Source organism: Schistocerca nitens, chromosome 10, assembly GCF_023898315.1.
Source record: "Schistocerca nitens isolate TAMUIC-IGC-003100 chromosome 10, iqSchNite1.1, whole genome shotgun sequence".
NCBI lineage: Eukaryota > Metazoa > Arthropoda > Insecta > Orthoptera > Acrididae > Schistocerca > Schistocerca nitens.
Window position 1 is genome coordinate 88054221 of NC_064623.1, and position 21460 is coordinate 88075680.

General features: G+C 45.1%; 1 long non-coding RNA gene and 1 pseudogene across 1 annotated transcript in view; one reads left to right on the forward strand and one right to left on the reverse strand.

Annotated features, from left to right (window-relative positions):
* The window catches only part of LOC126210565 (uncharacterized), a 290752-nt gene that overhangs the window by 247909 nt on the left and 21383 nt on the right, over positions 1–21460 (reverse strand). The gene's annotated exons all lie outside the window — the stretch shown is intronic.
* Positions 19506–19623, forward strand: LOC126210833 (5S ribosomal RNA; annotated as a pseudogene).

Here is a 21460-nt window from a genome sequence, read left to right on the forward strand (position 1 = left end):
AGCCAGACATTCTACAGTGACGGTATCAACAAACTGGTCTCTCGTTCGGAGAAATGTGTTCATCGCCAGTTTGACTATGTAAAGAGATAAATATGTAGGCGTGAAGAATAAACATGTAAAATATTGGTAACGTTTGTTTTATTTGAAAATCTTTAAGAGTTTTCACCCTCGTAGTTCATATCCAAGACTTGCTCGCAATATCGTTTTAACGAATAAAGTAATCGGAACGTGATTCAACACCGCTTAACGAGATGAAGAATCAGAATCCTGGGTTTGATGGCATTAGGTGTGGGAAAAGCGGCCTTGCGCGAAAGCGAACTCTCTTCTGACTGCCAAAAATCCGTTAGCCGTTCTTTTAAAAGCTTTAGCGGTTTTGCCAACTGAGATGGCACACGTGAGGCGGGACACCTCTGGCAGTCTGAGGAGATGGTAAGCAAAGTTCGTCAGGCCACCGATGACTTAATTCATTCCAAATATCTTCCACTTAAAATTTCAGCAGAATAAGTCCTTATTAAATTAATGAGTCCCGATTACAAGGATAACCGCACGATAGCACTAAAATCTTTGTTTTAATTTGTTTTATTACGTCACGTGTTTGTGTTTAATATCACGACTTGTGTACTCACTGTCAACAATTACACCCGCAGTTTCACTGACTTCAGCTCCGTTAAATCGACGTTCGTGTTAACTGTCTTTTATCGGCTCGAATCACAACTTTGCAGTCATCAGGTACCATCTGATCCAATGCCGTTTTGAATGCGTCAATCAATTCATCTACATCTATATACATACTCCGCAATCCACCAGAACTAGCATCTTCTCTCCCTGTTCCACTCCCAAACAGAACGAGGGAAAAATGACTGCCTATATGCCTCTGTACGAGCCCTAATCTCTCTTATCTTATCTTTGTGGTCTTTCCGCGAAATATAAGTTGGCGGCAGTAAAATTGTACTGCAGTCAGCCTCAAATTCACGAAAAGAACGCTTCCTTTCCTCTAGAGACTCCCACCCGAGTTCCTCAAGCATTTCTGTAACACTCTCGTGATGATCAAACCTACCAGTAACAAATTTAGCAGCCCGCCTCTGAATTGCTTCTATGTCCTCCCTCAATCCGACCTGATAGGGATCCCAAACGCTCGAGCAGTACTCAAGAATATGTCGTATTAGTGTTTTATAAGCGGTCTCCTTTACAGATGAACCACATCTTCCCAAAATTCTACCAATGAACCGAAGACGACTATCCGTCTTCCCCACAACTGCTATTACATGCTTGTCCCACTTCATATCGCTCTGCAATGTTACGCCCAAATATTTAATAGACGTGACTGTGTCAAGCGCTACACTACTAATGGAGTATTCAAACATTACGGGATTCTTTTTCCTATTCATCTGCATTAATTTACATTTATCTATATTTAGAGTTAGCTGTCATTCTTTACACCAATCACAAATCCTGTCCGAGTCATCTTGTATCCTCCTACAGTCACTCAACGACGACACCTTACCGTACACCACAGCATCATCAGCAAAAAGCCGCACATTGCTATCCACCCTATCCAAAAGATCATTTATCTAGATAGAAAACAACAGCGGACCTACCACACTTCCCTGGGGCACTCCAGATGATACTCTCACCTCCGATGAACACTCACCATCGAGAACAACGTACTGGGTTCTATTACTTAAGAAGTCTTCGAGCCACTCACATATTTGGGAACCAATCCCACATGCTCGTAGCTTAGGAGTCTGCAGTGGGGCACCGAGTCAAACGCTTTCCGTAAGTCTAGGAATGTGGCATCCGTCTGATACCCTTCATCCATGGTTTGCAAGATATCATGTGAAAAAAGGGCAAGTTGCGTTTCGCAGGAGCGATGCTTTCTAAAGCCATGCTGATGAATGGGCATCAACTTCTCTGTCTCAAGGAAATTCATTATATTCGAACTCATTATATTCGAGAATTCTGTAACAAATCGATGTTAAGAATATTGGTCTGTAATTTTGAGGATCCGTCCTTCTACCCTTCTTATATACAGGCGTCACCTGCGCTTTTTTCCAGTCGCTCTGGACTTTACGTTGGGCAAGAGATTCAAGATAAATGCAAGCTAAGTAAGGAGCCAATGCAGTAGAGTATTCTCTGTAAAACCGAATTGGAATCCCATCAGGACCTATTCAGCTGCTTCACAACCACAGGGATGTCTATTACTATGTCCTCCAAACGGGAATCTGTACGAGACTCGAAAGGCGGTATGTTTGTACGATCCTTCTGCATGAAAGATTTCTAAATGCTAAATTTAAAATTTCCGCTTTCGTTTTGCTGTCTTCCGTTGCCAGGCCAGACTGATCAGTGAGTGACTGGATGGAAGCCTTCGACCCGCTTACCGATCTTAAGTAAGACCAGAATTTCCTTGGGTTTTCAGTAAGATCTTTTGCTAAGGTATGACGGTGGAAGTGGTTGTATGCTTCGTGCATCGCTCTTTTTACAGCAGCACGAATCTCTACTAACTTTTGTCTGTTCTCATTCTCCCGATCTTTCTTGTACCACGAGTGTAACTGTCTTTGCTTCCTGAACATTTTCCGAATTGCGCTGTTGAACCACGGTGGGTCTTTTCCGTCCGTAACCCACTTTTTCGGCACATACTTGTCCAATGCGTGATTTACAATGTGTTTAAAATTTGCCCATAATTCTTCCACGTCCATCGTACTGGAAGTAAATGAAGTCGATTCATTTACTAAGTGTGATGCTAACAACTGCTTATCTGCGCTTTCTAGTAAGAATACTCTCCTAGCCTTCTTGAGCGACTTTTTAGCTTTCGTAACCATAGTCGTAATGACAACATCACGATCACTAATCCCTGTCTCAACACTGACACCGTCGATGAGGTCTGGTCTGTTCGTGGCTACCACATTGACTGTACTTACATAAAATCCTCTGCAATTCTTCAATAATTTCCTGTGTCATTAACTTGTACTTGCGCAACGTTAATCTTCTTTCGCCTTGTCGTCGCCAATGAAATACACTACCAAACATTCACAAGGTTCGTTTGACAGAGTGATACCTCTCTTGGTCAGACTTGTCCTTTAATCGAAAACACAGGCCTGCATTGATGTTTTTCGTTGCACTGAATGATATCATTTGGAAGCAAGCATAGCACGCTGTCCGATTTTCTCGAAAAATCTACCGATTCTGATAGACTTGACCCACTTTGTTCAATGACAACGTGTTTGTTTAGCGGGACCAAAATCGAGTGCCACGTCTACCAAACGGTAATCTCTCTATTGCTCCTGATCCGCACTTCTCGTTCTCCGATGTTTTGTTCATGTACTTGCCATCGTTGTCTCCCAGAAACTTCACTCATTGTAACTCAGCTGTGTTCATTTCGTAATCTTCGTTTCTTAGGCAGTTTCTCTGTGTGTGCCTGCCGTTTACTCTAATTTCATTTCGTTGCTGGTCTGTTAAGTTTTCTCTCAGTCTCTTCACTCTCTTCTGCTATACAGCCAAACCTGTTTCTCGCTCCTTATGTATTTCATTTCTTCGCCGTTGTTACTGTTTCCTTTTTTTGAATTCTCCACTGGCAAGATCTCCTCCTGTTTTACGTTTCAGCATCATGTTAAAATTTTAGTTAACGTATTAAAATCCCACTTATACGTCATTCACTACGGTAATTAACTCATTTACATATAAATTTATCACATTTTCTAATACTTTCTGTTGTGTTGGCAGGAGAGCCAACACCGTGTTACTAGAGGAGGCCGAAATGCACGCGTTTTAGCTCACGCCGGCTGGCGTGAGGAGGGAAGAACTATACTGACGTGAGGTCTGGAACGTGACAAGGAATTAGAATTCAGAAAGCGGGTGTAATTAGTTTGATACTTAACTTTAATCCATTAATGATGAACGTCTCTCTTGAAGGTACATGATTCACAATATCAATATTAATAGTAACTGAATGTGGCGCCTTGCTAGGTCGTAGCAAATAACGAAGCTGAAGGCTACGCTAAACTGTCGTCTCTGGAAATGAGAGCGAATGTAGACAGTGAACCATCGCTAGCAAAGTCGGCTGTACAACTGGGGCGAGTGCTAGGGAGTCTCTCTAGACTAGACCTGCAGTGTGGCGACGCTCGGTCTGCAATCACTGATAGTGGCGACACGCGGGTCCGGCGTATACTAACGGACCGCGGCCGATTTAAAGGCTACCACCTAGCAAGTGTGATGTCTGGCGGTGACACCACACTTTCACTTTTCCTTGATCAGATCTAATCGATTTCCGAAAGTATACTGGCACATGCGACTTGTCATCGCCTATGCATACCTACTGATCTGGAATGTATCCTTTCTACAACAGGATAACGGCACATTAGACGATATTCTCCAGTATCCCGCACTATCGTAGAACTTTCTCAAACTTTTGGAAGAGTCTATAACATTGTGAAACATTCTAGAACATTCTCGAAGCTTCTGAAAGATTCTAAACACTCTGGAAAATTCTACAACATTCTCGAACATTCTAGAAGGAGCTTCTATCTTCGAACCTATGGCTTGCAGTTCCAACCCGAAACCTACCGCGTGGGTGGGGGACGTTGGGCTACCACAACATATTATCCCATACTAGCTGGGTACCCAGCACTGCCCTGGGTATCTATTTATTCAAATTCTGTTAGTCCATCTCCTCCAGCCCCCTGTCTCTGTCCATCTACTCCGGTCACTCTCTCTCTCCGTCTTTTCCTCTCTCTGTCCATCTCCTCCACCAGTTTCTGCATATCTCCAGCCTCTCTATCTCTCTGCCCATCTGCTACCCCTCCCCCCCCCCTCTCTCTGTCCGCATGCTCCTCACGACTCTCTCTGTCCATCTCCCCCCTCCACCCAAAATTCATTTCCTCCAGCCCCCTCCGTATCCGCATTACATCTTCCCCTCTCTCCTCTCTGTGTCCATCTCCCTCTGCTCCTCTCTCTCTCCATTCGGTTTCTCTTTCCATTCTCTCTGTGTGTACCGAACGCACGAACGAAAATATGGCTGACATCGAAATAAGTGTCCAAGAAATAGAAAAGCAAATGAAATCACTCAGCAGAGGAAAGTTCACTGGACCTGACGGGATACGATTCTACACAGAGTACGCGAAAAAACTTGCCGCCCCCCCCCCCCTTCTAACAGCCGTGTACCGCAAGTCTCCAGAGGAACAGAAGGTTCCAAATGATTGGAAAAGAGCACAGGTAGTTCCAGTTTTCAAGAAGGGCCGTCGAGCAGATGCGCAAAACTATAGGCCTATATCTCTGACATCGATCTGTTGTAGCAGTTAGAACATGTTTTTGCTTGCGTATCATGTCATTTCTGGAATCCCAGAATCTACTCTGTAGGAATCAACATGGATTCCGGAAACAGCAATCGTGTGAGACCCAACTCGCTTTATTTGTTCATGAGACCCAGAAAATATTAGATACAGGCTCCCAGGTAGATGCCATTTTCCTTGATTTCCGGAAGGCGTTCGATACCGTTCCGCACTGTCGCCTGATAAACAAAGTAAGAGCCGACGGAATATCAGACCAGCTGTGTGGCTGGGTTGAAGAGTTTTTAGCAAACAGAACACAGCATGTTGTTCTCAATGGAGAGACGTCTACAGACGTTAAAGTAACCTCTGGCGTGCCACAGGGGAGTGTTATGGGACCATTGCTTTTCACAATATATATAAATGACCTTTCTTTCGGCTTTTCGCGGATGATGCTGTAGTATACAGAGAAGTTGCAGCATTAGAAAATTGCAGCGAAATGCAGGAAGATCTGCAGCGGATAGGCACTTGGTGCAGGGAGTGGCAACTGACCCTTAACGTAGACAAATGTAATGTACTGCGAATACATAGAAAGAAGGATCCTTTATTGTAGATTATATGATAGCGGAACAAACACTGGTAGCAGTTACTTCTGTAAAGTATCTGGAAGTATGCGCACGGAACGATTTGAAGTGGAATGATCATATAAAATTATCTGTTCGTAAGGCGGGTGCCAGGTTGAGATTCATTGGGAGAGTCCTTAGAAAATGTAGTCCATCAACAAAGGAGGTGGCTTACAAAACACTCGTTCGACCTATACTTGAGTATTGCTCATCAGTGTGGGATCCGTATCAGGTCGGGTTCAAAAATGGTTCTGAGCACTATGGGACTCAACTTCTGAGGTCATTAGTTCCCTAGAACTTAGAACTAGTTAAACCTAACTAACCTAAGGACATCACACACATCCAAGCCCGAGGCAGGATTCGAACCTGCGACCGTAGCGGTCTCACGGTTCCAGACTGCAGCGCGTAGAACCGCACGGCCACTTCGGCTGGCTCAGGTCGGGTTGACAGAGGAGATAGAGAAGATCCAAATAAGAGCGGCGCGTTTCGTCACAGGGTTATTTGGTAAGCGTGATAGCGTTACGGAGATGTTTAGCAAACTCAAGCGGCAGACCCTGCAAGAGAGGCGCTCTGCATCGCGGCGTAGCTTGCTGTCCAGGTTTCGAGAGGGTGCGTTTCTGGATGAGATATCAAATATATTCCTTCTACCTACTTATACCTCCCGAGGAGATCACGAAAGTAAAATTTGAAAGATTCGAGGGCGCACGGAGGCTTTCCGGCAGTCGTTCTTCCCGCGAACCATACGCGACTGGAAGAGGAAAGGGAGGTAATGACAGTGGCACGTAAAGTGCCCTCCGCCACACACCGTTGGGTGGCTTGCGGAGTATAAACGTAGATGTAGATCCTTCTACTCCTCTCTCAATCCATGTCCTCCTATCTCTCTCTGTGCATCTCCTCTTCCCTTTCTCTGTCCATTTCGTCCTCCACTCAGTCAGTCTGCTCCTCCCTCCTCTCTCTGTCCTATTTCCTTTGTCCATTTCCTGCTCCCCCTTTCTCTGTCCATCTCCTCTACTTTTCATCCCCAATTCTCTCTCCACGTTATCATCCCCACCCCAATAGGACGTTGCTGGTTCTTATCCTATGATACACACATCAAAAAAAGTTTTGTATCACCCTGGTTCCCAGAACTCCTGAAGACAGACCTTGGCTGTGGATTTTGTATAACAGATACAGGCCCTTTGACTGTTCAGAGATGTCACTAAACCCTCCCAAAGACGTAAACAACCATGCATGAGCAGCGCCTATGAGACCGAGGGGGTCCGACAGCCGATCAGTTCCAGTCATTCCTCCAGGAAGGACGTACACTGCTCGTGTTGTCTGTAGTTCAACCATGCCTTCGTGGTCAATACCGCGGTTCGATCGCGTCCGCATTGTTACTTTGTGCCAGGAAAGTGTCCAGGCGTCTCGGAGTGAACCAAAGCGATGTTGTTCGGACATCGAGGAGATACAGAGAGACAGGAACTGTTGATGAGATGCCTCGCTCAGACCGGTCAAGAATACTACTACCGTGGATGACCGCTACCTACGGATTATTGCTCGGAAGAACCCTTACAGCAACTCCACCATGTTGAATAATGCTTTTCGTGCAGCCACAGGACGACTCAAACTGTGTGCAATAGGCTGCATGATGCGGAACTTCACTCGCGAAGTCCATGGTCCATCTTTACAACCATGACACCATGCAGAAGGGCCCAACAACGTGCCGAATGGACCGATCAGGATTGGCGTCATGTTCTCTTCAACGATGAATGTCGCACATGCCTCGAACCAAACAATCGGCGGTGTTTGGAGGCAACCTGGTCAGGCTGAACACCTGGACATTGGAGGTACCGGTGTGTACAGCAGTCTGGACCACCACCTCTGAAGGTCTCGCTGTATGGTGGAACAATATGCAATGAGTGGTTCTCATGAACAATAAAAAGGGCGGAAATGATATTTATGTTAATATTTATTCCAATTTTCTGTGCAGGTTCCGGAACTGTCGGAACCGAGGTTATGCAAAACGTTTTTTGATGTGTGTATTTCTTTACAGATAGTAAGTAATACGTGTACCAAGTTTGGTTGGAATAGATATAAGGGTTTAGATTTTAGAAGCAGTTTTTCATTTGTACCTTTGTCTGCATACCATGTCACATATATTTCACACGTATTTTTACTGATATTTCACATGTATCTCTAACGAATTTAGCCCTGCAGTTTCGTTTTCAAGAAGCTCAATGTTTCTGACGTCATATCTCTTGAACTGTGTGCCACAGAGTGATTTAATTTTGTGGGTACATTCAGCGGCATATGTGAATATCGTCTGCAGACTGTATTGGGAAGAGAGTTAGTGTCAAAGAAGTAATAGATTTAAACGTCATGCATGATGCAGCAGTTTTACTGCATGGACATCGAAAATGGAGTACATTTTCTTCGTTCCATAATTTTTTGGGGGTTGTCAGCGAGAAACATTTTCATAAAGGTTGGAAAGTATGGCTACAGTTTGTTGCAAGTCACTAAGCGATCTCATTATGAAATACCGAATGACTACAGCCAGTGGGGGGGGGGGGGGGGGCAGGAGGGGGTATTCATGGGCTACACTTATTTTTCATCGCACCCCCCTTACAACCCCACACCCACTCCTTTGATAGATGTTTCGTATCCCCACAGCGATTCTTCCAGACAATAAGTGACACATACCTGTATGGGTTGAAATCGGTCATGTGGTTTACGAGGAGATGTGTGACATATGTAAATATATACATTTTTATTAAAGCATATAGCTACCAAGTTTTTGTGGTACGCCCCTTTGTGGATCGGCCATCTTTTTATAATTTTCTTTTTTTTTTTTCAATCTTCTGTCTGGTTTCAGTGGCCCATCACAAATTCCTCTCCTCTGCCACCTCTTCGCCTCGGACTAGTACTTGCAACCTACGCTCGCCATTATTTGCTGGATGTATTCCACTCTCTGTCTTCTTCTACAGTTTTTGCCCTCTACAGCTCTCTCTAGTAAAGTGGAAGTCATTCCCTGATGCCTTAACACATGTCCTATCATCCTGTCCCTTCTCCTCTTTTCCACATATTCCTCACCGATTCTGCGCAGAACCTCCTCATTCCTTACTTTATCATTCCACCTAATTTTCAACATTCGTCTGTACCACCACATCTCAAATGCTTCGATTCTCTTCTGTTCCATTTCTCTCATAGTTCATGTTTCACTACCATACAATGCTGTGCTCCAATCGAACATTTTCAGAAATTTCTACCTCAAATTAAGGCATATGTTTGATACTAGCAGACTTCCCTTGGCCATGAATACCCTTTTTTGCCAGTGCTAGTATGCTTCTGATGTCCTCCTTGCTCCCGTCCGTCATTGGTTGCTTTACTGCCTTGGTAGTAGAATTCCATAATTTCATCTAATTCGGCCACGTAGCCTGTGCGTATTATAGCCTGCAGCGGAAATATGACCGTGGTTACAGGGTTAGTAAACGACACCGTGGCGAAGCTACAGGGTGTTTCAAAAATGACCGGTATATTTGAAACGGCAATAAAACCTAAACGAGCAGCGATAGAAATACACCGTTTGTTGCAATATGCTTGGGACAACACTACATTTTCAGGCGGACAAACTTTCGAAATTACAGTAGTTACAATTTTCAACAACAGATGGCGCTGCAAGTGATGTGAAAGATATAGAAGACAACGCAGTCTGTGGGTGCGCCATTATGTACGTCGTCTTTCTGCTGTAAGCGTGTGCTGTTCGCAACGTGCAAGTGTGCTGTAGACAACATGGTTTATTCCTTAGAACAGAGGATTTTTCTGGTGTTGGAATTCCACCGCCTAGAACACAGTGTTGTTGCAACAAGACGAAGTTTTCAACGGAGGTTTAATGTAACCAAAGGACCGAAAAGCGATACAATAAAGGATCTGTTTGAAAAATTTCAACGGACTGGGAACGTGACGGATGAACGTGCTGGAAAGGTAGGGCAACCACAGAGGGCAATGCGCAGCTAGTGCAGCAGGTGATCCAACAGCGGCCTCGGGTTTCCGTTCGCCGTGTTGCAGCTGCGGTCCAAATGACGCCAACGTCCACGTATCGTCACATGCGCCAGAGTTTACACCTCTATCCATACAAAATTCAAACGCGGCAACCCCTCAGCGCCGCCACCATTGCTGCACGAGAGACATTCGCTAACGATATAGTGCACAGGATTGATGACGGCGATATGCATGTGGGCAGCATTTGGTTTACTGACGAAGCTTATTTTTACCTGGACGACTTCGTCAATAAACAGAACTGGCGCATATGGGGAACCGAAAAGCCCCATGTTGCAGTCCCATCGTCCCTGCATCCTCAAAAAGTACTGGTCTGGGCCGCCATTTCTTCCAAAGGAATCATTGGCCCATTTTTCAGATCCGAAACGATTACTGCATCACGCTATCTGGACATTCTTCGTGAATTTGTGGCGGTACAAACTGCCTTAGACGACACTGCGAACACCTCGTGGTTTATGCAAGATGGTGCCCGGCCACATCGCACGGCCGACGTCTTTAATTTCCTGAATGAATATTTCGATGATCGTGTGATTGCTTTGGGCTATCCGAAACATACAGGAGGCGGCGTGGATTGGCCTCCCTATTCGCCAGACATGAACCCCTGTGACGTCTTTCTGTGGGGACACTTGAAAGACCAGGTGTACCGCCAGAATCCAGAAACAATTGAACAGCTGAAGCAGTACATCTCATCTGCATGTGAAGCCATTCCGCCAGACACGTTGTCAAAGGTTTCGGGTAATTTCATTCAGAGACTCCGCCATATTATTGCTACGCATGGTGGATATGTGGAAAATATCGTACTATAGCGTTTCCCAGACCGCAGCGCCATCTGTTGTTGAAAATTGTAACTACTGTAATTTCGAAAGTTTGTCTGCCTGAAAATGTACTGTTGTCCCAAGCATATTGCAACAAACGGTGTATTTCTATCGCTGCTCGTTTAGTTTTTATTGCCGTTTCAAATATACCGGTCATTTTTGAAACACCCTGTACAACATTATTTACTGCCTCGAATGACTCCCACTGGGACGTTACTGTGAGCGCTGGGCTCACTTTAAGTAGTTCGGTCCCGCATCGGCAGCCTGTGGGCAGAGCCAGTAGACGGGAACCGGCGGAGCGCTGCCTGGTGTGTCTGCAGAGGCAGCAGCCGGCCGCTTTGTTTGCTTTAGTGGCGCCGTAGTGGCGTCTGGCGGGCAAACGAGCCAGCCACGCGTTAGTCCGCAGCCAGGCCGTGTTGTTTACCTCGTCTCGCTCCATTGTTCACCGCGTCCCAGGCCTGCATCCTGCCAGCTATACACCACACCTGGAAAAAGGCACACTGTTCGTCCGTCCACGGGAAACCGAGCCGGTTTGTTTTGTGGATAAAGAAGTCTACATTGCCAGGCGGACAAGAAAGAGAAGTTCTCGCCCGCCTCGGTAGCTGCACGCAAAGGATTGTTAACTGAACCGGCCTGAATTCGATTCCCGGCCGGGTCGGAGATTCTTCTCCGATCGGGGACTGGGTGCGTAGAGTATACATGGTGTTTCCGTAGCAGCGTGCAAAAATTTAACAGGACATAGAGGATGCTCCACAGAACAATTGATGTAGGCAACCTCGGGTTGGAGAAGACAGCTTAAGGAGATAACAGGAATAAAATCACATTGCTGTGTACTTTTTTATTTACGTTAGTTAACCGCAAATTCCATCACTGACACAATGAACGTACCATTTGTATTACATCTTACAAAATGTACTGAAACTGACGGCCATCAACCTCAATGCAAGCATGGCATTGGGGAACTAGATTCTCACACACCCTGACAAATACCCCGGGTGTGTTTCGAAACACATCACAGGTAGCTACTATTCTGGAAACTAGTTCCGTCTCTGTATCCACTTGGGTCTCATAGACAAGTGACTTTAGATACCCCCATAGGAAATAACCAAGAGGATTTATGTCAGTGGTTGCTACGGTCGCAGGTTCGAATCCTGCCTCGGGCATGGATGTGTCTGATATCCTTAGGTTAGTTAGGTTTACTTAGTTCTAAGTGGAAGAGGAGGAGATTAGTGTTTAACGTCCCGTCGACAACGAGGTCATTAGAGACGGAGCACAAGCTCGGATTATGGAAGGATGGGGAAGGAAATCGGCCGTGCCCTTTCAAAGGAACCATCCCAGCATTTGCCTGAAGTGATCTAGGGAAATCACGGAAAACCTAAATCAGGATGGCCGGACGCGGGATTAAACCGTCGTCCTCCCGAATGCGAGTCCAGTGTGCTAACCACTGCGCCACCTCGCTCTGTACTTATTTCTAAGTCTAGGGGACTGATGACCTCAGATGTTAAGTCCCATAGTGCTCAGAGCCATTTGAACCATTTTGATTTATGTCAGGTGACCTCGCAGGCCATGGAATAGGACCTCCATTTCCAATCTAGCAACCAGGAAATACTGTACTGGTACTACTCAATCGTATTGTATTGTATGTCTCTGAATAGCGCTGAGTAATGAATGGGTGTATCGTTGATTAATAACACGTCCTGTTATGGGACAATGTAAATACATTATGGCAGAGCCACCTTATGGAAAAGTAAAGTAAAAAAAACTCGCATCATACTTTTTGGTAATCAGGCTCGTCCTCCTTGTTTCCTTGCAAGAAATAAAGAATGCACTTGTAAATAAACAGGGCTGTACGTGTTCAGATGGCTCTGAGCACTATGGGACTTAAAATCTGAGGTCACCAGTCCCCTAGAACTCTGGTCTTGAGGTTTTCAGTCTTCCACTTTTCCGGGCCCCTCTGCGTATATCCCCGTGGTGTGTGCCCCGCCCGCGCCTTCGGCTCGATTTGGCACAGGGCCCGAAGGACTCAGTCCCTCCTGAGGCTCTCCGCCGCCGCTTTCTTTCAATCCTTGCCGCGTTTCAAAGCTCTGACGTTGTCTATACTGACGGTTCGATGGTTGCTGGTCGTGTCGGTTATGCTCTTACTCTAGGGGATCATTATGAACAACACTCAGTGCCGGCTGACTGCAGTGTTTCCACTGCCGAGCTGGTCGCCATCTCTCGCGCCCTAGAATATATCCGCTCCTGCTCAGGTGAGTCCTTCGTCATGTGTAGTGACTCCCTGAGCGGTTTACGAACTATCGACCAGTGTTTCCCTCGCTCTCGTCTGGTGATGGCTATCCAGGAGTCACTCCATACTCTTGCCCGTTGCGGCCGCTCTGTGGTCTTTGTATGGACCCTGGATCACGTAGGCATCCTGGGAAATGAACATGTTGGCACGCTGGCCAAACAGGCTGTCTGTGCACCAGCCTTGGAGATTGGCCTTTCGGAGAGTGACCTCAGGTCAGTTTTGCGGCAGAAGGTACTTCGCACCTGGGGTGAAGAATGGCGCGCCCTCCCTTCACTCAACGAACTTCGGGCCGTCAAGGAGACTACCGGTGTGTGGCGCTCCTCCCTGTGGGTCTCTCGCAAGGACTGTTGTCCTTTGCTGGCTGCGCATTGGCCACACCTGGATAACGCATAGCTATTTATTGCGCCGCGAGGACCCACATTTATGTCGCTGCGGGTCAGCTTTGACTGTGGTCCACATCTTGTTGGACTGCCCGCTTTTAACCCCGCTCAGGCAGACGTTTGCACTGCCTGATAGGCTTCCTGCACTTTTATCAGATCACGTTGCGATGCAGATCTAGTTTTGAATTCTATTCGTGCATGGGGTTTTTACCGCTTGATATAAGTGTTTGTCCTTTTTTTTTTTGAGTCTGGCCTTTGGCTGGGGTTTTTAGTGCGTTTCTTGGTGGTTGGCTTTTCCTTTTCTTTTTTCTATGGTTGGCCAACAACTGTCACACTCGGTGTGATTTTAATTCCTTTTGCCTGGTCTCTGTGTCTTTCTTGTCCCGTGTCGTCTCTTGTCATCTCCATTGTTTGTTTTTATTCCTTGTGGGGGTTTCAAGTTCATGGAAAAAGGGACCGATGGCCCTAGTAGTCTGGTCCCTTCAATACCACAAACCAACCAACCAACCAACCTAACTAACCTAAGAACATCACACACATTCATGCCCGAGGCAGGATTCGAACCTGCGACCGTAGCGGTCGCGCGGTTCCAGACTGAAGCGCCTAGAACCGTTCGGCCACACCGGCCGGCGCAGTACGTGTAAATTTGTACGCATGCTAGTTGTAAATAAGCCGGAAAACAGTAATGCTAGACAAAGCGGTAGACTACTTCAGTATCTCCTTAAGCTGACTGTCCGACCCCAGGTTCCCTATCTCAAATTATTCAGTGTATAATTCTCTATGCCCTGTTACAGTTTTGCAGACTCTTACGGGAACTCTCTGTGTACAGTGTATAGAGCATATACAGAGTCAGGACACATTTCTCACAGGTAGACGAAGGAATTACTTTGTATGAACATGGATCTGGAATGGCCTTGTTTCCATGCTACAACTCGTTTTCTCCAACGAGTTTCAACGAGATAAGGTTGTAAATTTTCACAATCGGCATGGATGAGCAGACGTCAGTCCTCACGCAACTGTTGAACCAAATCATCAACAAATACTTTCTGTCGATGTTTGAGTTAGCATTGCTGGTAGCTGTTTGGTAGGGCCATTCTTTCTTCCAACCAGGCTCAACGGACAAATTTATCATAATTTCGTGGAGACTATTTTACCTGATCTGTTAGCATATGGGCCTTTAGCTGTGCGACAAAACATGTACTTCATGCGCGATGGAGCACAATTTAGTGCTAATGTTCGTCAGCTTCTAAATAACAGATATATGATAGACATTAGGGTAGAGGTGTACCAACTGCCTGGCCTCCACGCTCTATGGACCTAAACTCACTGGACTTTTGATTTGTGGGGACATTTGAAAGCTCTTGTGCATGGAACGCCAGTACAAGACGGAGTCTCCGTGCTCATGTTATAGAAGGTTGCGAAACAATACGCAGTACTCCAGGGATACATCAGCGCATCCGAGATTCAGAACGGCGTCGGACTGAAGCATGTATCAATGCCCACAGAGGTCGTATTGAACCTCTCCTGTGAGAAACAGATGCATGTGGTATGCTGGTGCGTTCTGTTCGTGTTTCCCATGATTAATGAGTTACAGAAAATGAATTGTAACATTGAATCAAAGGTTTTCTGTACCCATGTTCATACAACATAATTTCTTCATCTACGTGTAAGGAATGCGTCCTGCAATTCGTGCCGTACATTTTGTAGTGGACTGTTAAGGCAGCCAGTCCACAGTGAAGTAGCCGAAAGGGCACGCGTCAACTCACGCCGTCTGGCGTTAAGTCTGGAACAGGATTCGTAATGAATGTGATAAAGAAAAGAACGTAGCTACTAGAACACTTAACTTTTATATTGTCCTTTGGTATACAGCATTCTGGATGATACAAGTGAGACTCTATCTTGAGGTACATGCAACGTTACAAATGGTTAATGGCGCCTTGCTAGGTCGTAGCCATTAACTTAGCTGAAGGCTATTCTAACTGTCTCTCGGCAAATGAGAGAAAGGCTTCGTCAGTGTAGTCGCTAGCAACGTCGTCGTACAACTGGGTCGAGTGCTCGTACGTCTCTCAAGACCTGCCTTGTGGTGGCGCTCGGTCTGCGATCCTGACAGTGGCGACATGCGGGTCCGACATGTACTAATGGACCGCGGCCGATTTAAGCTACCACCTAGCAAGTGTGGTGTCTGGCGGTGACACCACACATTTTTGTTGTACCCTATATATCTATGCGGTGAGCACAGCCTACTGTTTTCAACAGAAAATCAGGTTAGCCACGTGGTTTTGGGATGACGCTGGTTGTCAACAATTTGCAGTAATAGCGAAACTTGAAAATTACCCGTATCCTCCTTATTTTACGTACGTTTCCGCACAGTTGAGTTTTAGTAGCAGCTGTGGTGCAGTGTTGTCGTTGCTACGGGTGTAAACAGAAGCATGTGAAAGGAGGATCAGCTTCTTTCTATAAGTACAGTTGTCATGTTGATACGAGGCACTTTACATGTTGAAAAATATCAAGACACGGTGTTATAAACTCTTGTACTGTAGAAATAATTTCTGCGATTTTATGGCCATGTGTTTACGAGACAAGTGATCGATACAAGTTCGTTTGAGCACACTGCCAGTTAGTGTACACATACAGGTGCTACATTCAAATGGTTCAAATGGTTCTGAGCACTACGTGACTTAACATCTGAGGTCATCAGTCCCCTAGACTTAGAACTACTTAAACCTAACTAATCTAAGGACATCACACACATCCATGCCCGAGGCAGGATTCGAACCTGCGACCGCAGCAGCAGCGCGGTTCGGGACCGAAGCGCCTAGAACCGCTCGGCTACAACGGCCGGGGATGATACGTTCATATGCACATAAAATTTATACATGATAGTCTGATTAATTTAGTCCAATTTATGCAGGTTCTCAAACTCTTGTTTGTATCTACGTATTTCTCAATGACACAGTTTCCTATAGTTCGACAACATGAATGAGCCCAACAGAAAACGTAAGAAAATATTGTTCGCTATCATTTCTTTTATTGCTCCAAAATTCGAGCACTGATCTTGTATCTTTTACTTTATTGCGCATAGGGTATGGTTTTCTTTTTCTGATGAGATGGCGAAAAAGTTGTATAGATCGCTTACTTGTCTATAAAAATCAGAAGGGTAAACAAAGAAAAATTGAAAGTAATAATGGACAAGCAGGTGGTGCAAGGCGCTTACTATATTTGCTGTAACAATTTCATAATTCCAAATGCGTTGTTTTTTTCGTGACACTTCAGCGCCGTCTATAGTGACATTGTAACGTAACTTATTAGGATAGAGATCAGACAATACGAATAAGGGCAACAGAAAACGTAAAAATACATTGTTGGCAGTCACTTCTTATCCCGTTAACGAAAAAACGTAAAGAAAGTGGAATCTAAGCTATGATACTATGGTGAAAAGTACAATAACAGTGCTCTTCAAGTCTGAGGCGCCTTGCCACGGTTCGCGCGGCTCTCCCCGTCGGAGGTTCGAGTCCTCCCTCGGGCATGGGTGTGTGTGCTGTCCTTAACCTAAGTTAGTTAGATTAAGTAATGTGTAAGCCTAGGGACCAATGACCTAGGCAGTTTAGTCGCATAGGAACTTACAACCACCACGTCTTTAAGCCAACTTCTGCTCCTGGTATGAGACTGTTTAGATGTCTGTCAAATGAGTATACAAAGTTTCACAATAATTCTGAAGGTGCTCTATTTGTAGCAGCGACGTAATAACACTCAAAATACGCTATGCGCTATGAGGACTACTATGCGCAGTACGAAAAATCACGTGAGCTGAGCTGCAGCAAATGTTACGGACAGAATTGTCGTTCTCCGCATCCGAATGTTCACTCCATAGATATTTATATCCTATGATTGGTGTTGGGCTGGCACTTCAACTGACATTACACTATTGAGATGGCTGTATGGGCGTGTACCAAAACTCAACATTTTTTAAAAAAATGTTCAAAAGTGGGATTAAAATCTAGGTCAATGATAAAATTCGCTCATGATACTGCTATCAGCGAAGCTGACGAAAAATTACAGTACGGGCTGCACGGAATGAAGAGATGGATTGAGAGTAAATGGAAGAAAGAGGAAAGTAATGAGGAGTAGCAGAAATGAGATTAGTGATAACGTCAAAATCGGGGACAGTGAAGTAGAGGAGTATAAGAAATTCCACTCTAGCCGAATGTTCTTCTCGTGGCAATCGGTAGTTGCATTGGTATTTAAGATAATTGTCATTCGTTGTTCAGTCTCAGTTGCACATTTGCAGTTTCATCTGTTCACAGTAATTTGTGCATATGACAATTGTATGACACGTTTCGATCAGTCTGGGTCATCTTCAGATCCAAAACAACGTAAAAACTAAATATGAACCGTCTAATATTTTATAATAAGGTATTGTACATGAATGTAGAATTTACCTAAGTACTTGCCTTAGCAATCCGTCTTCTCCACTCAGAACCTTAGATCAGTGTACTATTGGTTCGCTCGTTGCACGCTTGCTGGTTACACTCTGCATAGTGTTCCGGTGTTCTTGCAGTAACAATGTTTTGTATATTCGATTAATTATCATTGTTGGACACTGTCTTTTGGAATAGCTTAGTGTGATATCGTCCAGAGATCATGGTGTCACACCAAATTCGTCATCATACATCGATACTAGACACATTAGCGAGGTTCTCTGCAACAACGAATGGGAGGTTTTTGAAGACCACACCTCTCTTAGCACTGCAGTATCCTCACACAGAGGTCAATATAGGGCTGAGCGTGGAAGCACTCTGCCCAGTTCGCGACCTCAGGTGAAGCTGTCAGTATCTTCAAGTCGGACTTGAAAGAGTTATCCAAGTCTCAGATGGAACTATACATTTGGAAATGTTGAACGTTGTACTTCAACAGAAGAATTTGTTAATTAGAGCATCAAGTAATGGTTTGGCAATCATTGGCAGTTGTAAATTACAAGCACTCCTATGGCAAAGGATTGTATCAAGTTAATCTTTTTATTCATTCATGTAATAAAGTGAAATAATATTTCATGTGGTGTAGTTTGATTAGTTTGATGAGCCCTCTCCGAGAGAAGTCACAGAACCCACAGTTATCGCCGGGAAATTGTAGTTTCGTCTGATCATAACGGTTTGTGAATACAACTATTTTCTTCACGTTCATCGTACGTTCTACATAAAGATTTAGGATGTCTAAATTATTTTGGTTTGTGAAAGATATTCCATAAGCACGCAATTTGATTACAAGTCACCTGTGAGATAGAGCGAAATTAGAATTATATTAATACCGTCAGCTGCCGACGGGCGTTGGTATATATCAACGGGGACAGGTGAAAATGTGTGCCCCGACCGGGACTCGAACCCGGGATCTCCTGCTTACTTAGACGCTCTATCCATCGGAGCCACCGACGGAACAGAGGATAGCGCGACTGCAGGGACTATCTCGCGCACGCCTCCCGTGAGACCCACATTCTCACCTTGTATGTCCACACACTACATTCGTAGTGTCCCACCCTAACACACTCATTACTCGTGGAGCCGGCCGGTGTGGCCGTGCGGTTCTAGGCGCTTCAGTCTGGAACAGCGTGACCGCTACGGTCGCAGGTTCGAATCCTGCCTCGGGCATGGATGTGTGTGATGTCCTTAGGTTAGTTAGGTTTAAGTAGTTCTAAGTTCTAGGGGACTGATGATCTCAGATGTTAAGTCCCATAGTGCTCAGAGCCATTTTTGAACCATTTTTTGAACTTTTGATGCAACTTCTACTTATTCAACTGGCCGTTTCCCTTCATTATTACCAACATCCTACGAAGTTGCGATCTGCTACCTGGCTTGCTCACGGTGATGTTTTTAAACTACGTACTGTCATTGTCTTGGTATTCACGAATGCATGTTACTGCATCACTACATTAAATGATGCTTTTGAATGCATGTTCACCGCTTTTTTACATTTTGAATGATCTGAGGATGGCTGCAGACAGCAACCGAAAGTAGTTTTCTTACTTTAATCGTAATAGGGAAATTGCGATATGGGCATTGAAAATTTTTTATTTAAAAATAATTTATTTAATTAACCATATTAAGACCGCAGGCAACGGCCTTACCGCAGTGGATACACCGGTTCCCGTCAGATCACCGAAGTTAAGCGCTGTCAGGCGTGGCCGGCACTTGGATGGGCGACCATCCTGGCCGCCATGCGCTGTTGCCATTTTTCGGGGTGCACTCAGCCTCGTGATGCCAATTGAGGAGCTACTCGACCGAATAGTAGTGGCTCCGGTAGGAGAAAACAATCATAACGACCGGGAGAGCGGTGTGCTAACCCCATGCCCTCCTATCCGCATCCTCCATGAGGATGACACGGCGGTCGGATGGTCGCGGTAGGCCACTCGTGGCCTGAAGACGGAGTGCTATATTAAGACGGCTGTCTACTCGTTGACAAAGTCAGGCTTTACCAAAATGTGTAAGGAAATCTCTGCGTCTGCCGACTGAAGTGCGTTCTGTGAAACGGTTTTGGAACGCATAGAATAAGCCAGCTGAAATTCCGATCGAATGGTGAGAAAGTAGGTGAAACAAGTCAATAATGGACGAATCAAAGTTTTTGACGAAGCACAGAGTGGGCGGCCTTCTGTTTTCAATGATGGTTTACTTGAAAAAGTGAATGATAAAATTCATGAAAACAAGCGGATTACAAAAAGAATACTTCCAGATGGGTTTCCACAAACACTGTTTTGTATGAGATTGTCACAAACCGCTTAAACTTTCGCAAATTTTGTTCCAATTGGGTGCGAAATTCTTACGGATGTCCACACAACGAAGGGACATGGCAGTGCTTTGACGTTTCTTACCCGATGCGGTGGTGAGGGAGATGGAATCTTAAACAGAATTGTGAATAGTTTCTGTAAAAATGTCTGAGAGCAACAGCAGGGCGTGCGCCTCGATTCTGTCACCGCCAACTGGCCGAAAGGGGGAGAGATTGTCGGTCTCCCATACCGAAAAAATGAATTCGCACAGCGCTTTGAACCAAAATCGGTCACTGCGCATTATGCACCGTATTCTGCGCAGACTTACGTCGACCAGGTGGCTGAACCAACCGCAACAGTGTCACCTGATGGACGTACGCGGAGGTCGCTGTGTTTACACCACTCCTCTATGTTGCCGGCTGGTGCTTAACATGAATACTTGTACTCAGCGCAAAATAGTTATGTTTGTGTTTGTACATAATACTTTTACATTTTGGATGCTGATGTCTAGTGATCTTCATGGTAATGGGGAGTGCACACGCAGTATGAAGCGACTTGCAACACTGATTTGCAAAATGTTGTAAAAATGCTAGACTATAAGATCCAAAGACGACAGCACATTTGTGTTGAAACCGGTAATCCAATAAAACGCTTTTTTAGCTATTTTGGCTTGCGAAGATTCCTTCAGTTACCATACATAGCAGATCGCCCAAGACTGAACATGTCAGGACTAGATTAATTTTATGTGGTTGCTGCAATTTAAATGCTCGATGGGCACTGAGCAAGGCGACGCTGTGGTTAATATACTGGAATCTCATTTGGGAGGATGTCGAGTCAAACCCTCCTCTGGTCATCTTGATTTAGGTTTTCTGGGATTTCCCTAAATCGCTTCAGGAAAATGCCAGGATGGTTCCTTTGAAAGGGCATGGCAGACACCCTTCCCCATCCTTCCCTAGTCCCATGGAACTGATGATGACCTCGTTGTTTGGTCCCCTCGTCCCAAATGAACCAACCAACCAACTCGATACGCATTCCCCCAGACATTTAACAGATGTCTTTCCAGTGATTGTTGGGCAATTATATAATTTACATCTGCGTTCATACTCTACTAATTAATGTGGAGTGCATGGAAGTGGACACTTTTCAATGTACCTCTTCTTAGAGCTTCTTCTCGTTCTGTGCACGTGTTGGGACGTATATGATTGTAGTACATCCCTAGGCTCATTACTTAAGGCTGGTTCCTGTAACTTTGTAAACAGTCTTTCGCCAGACAGTTTGCATCTTCCAGAACGAGATTTTCACTCT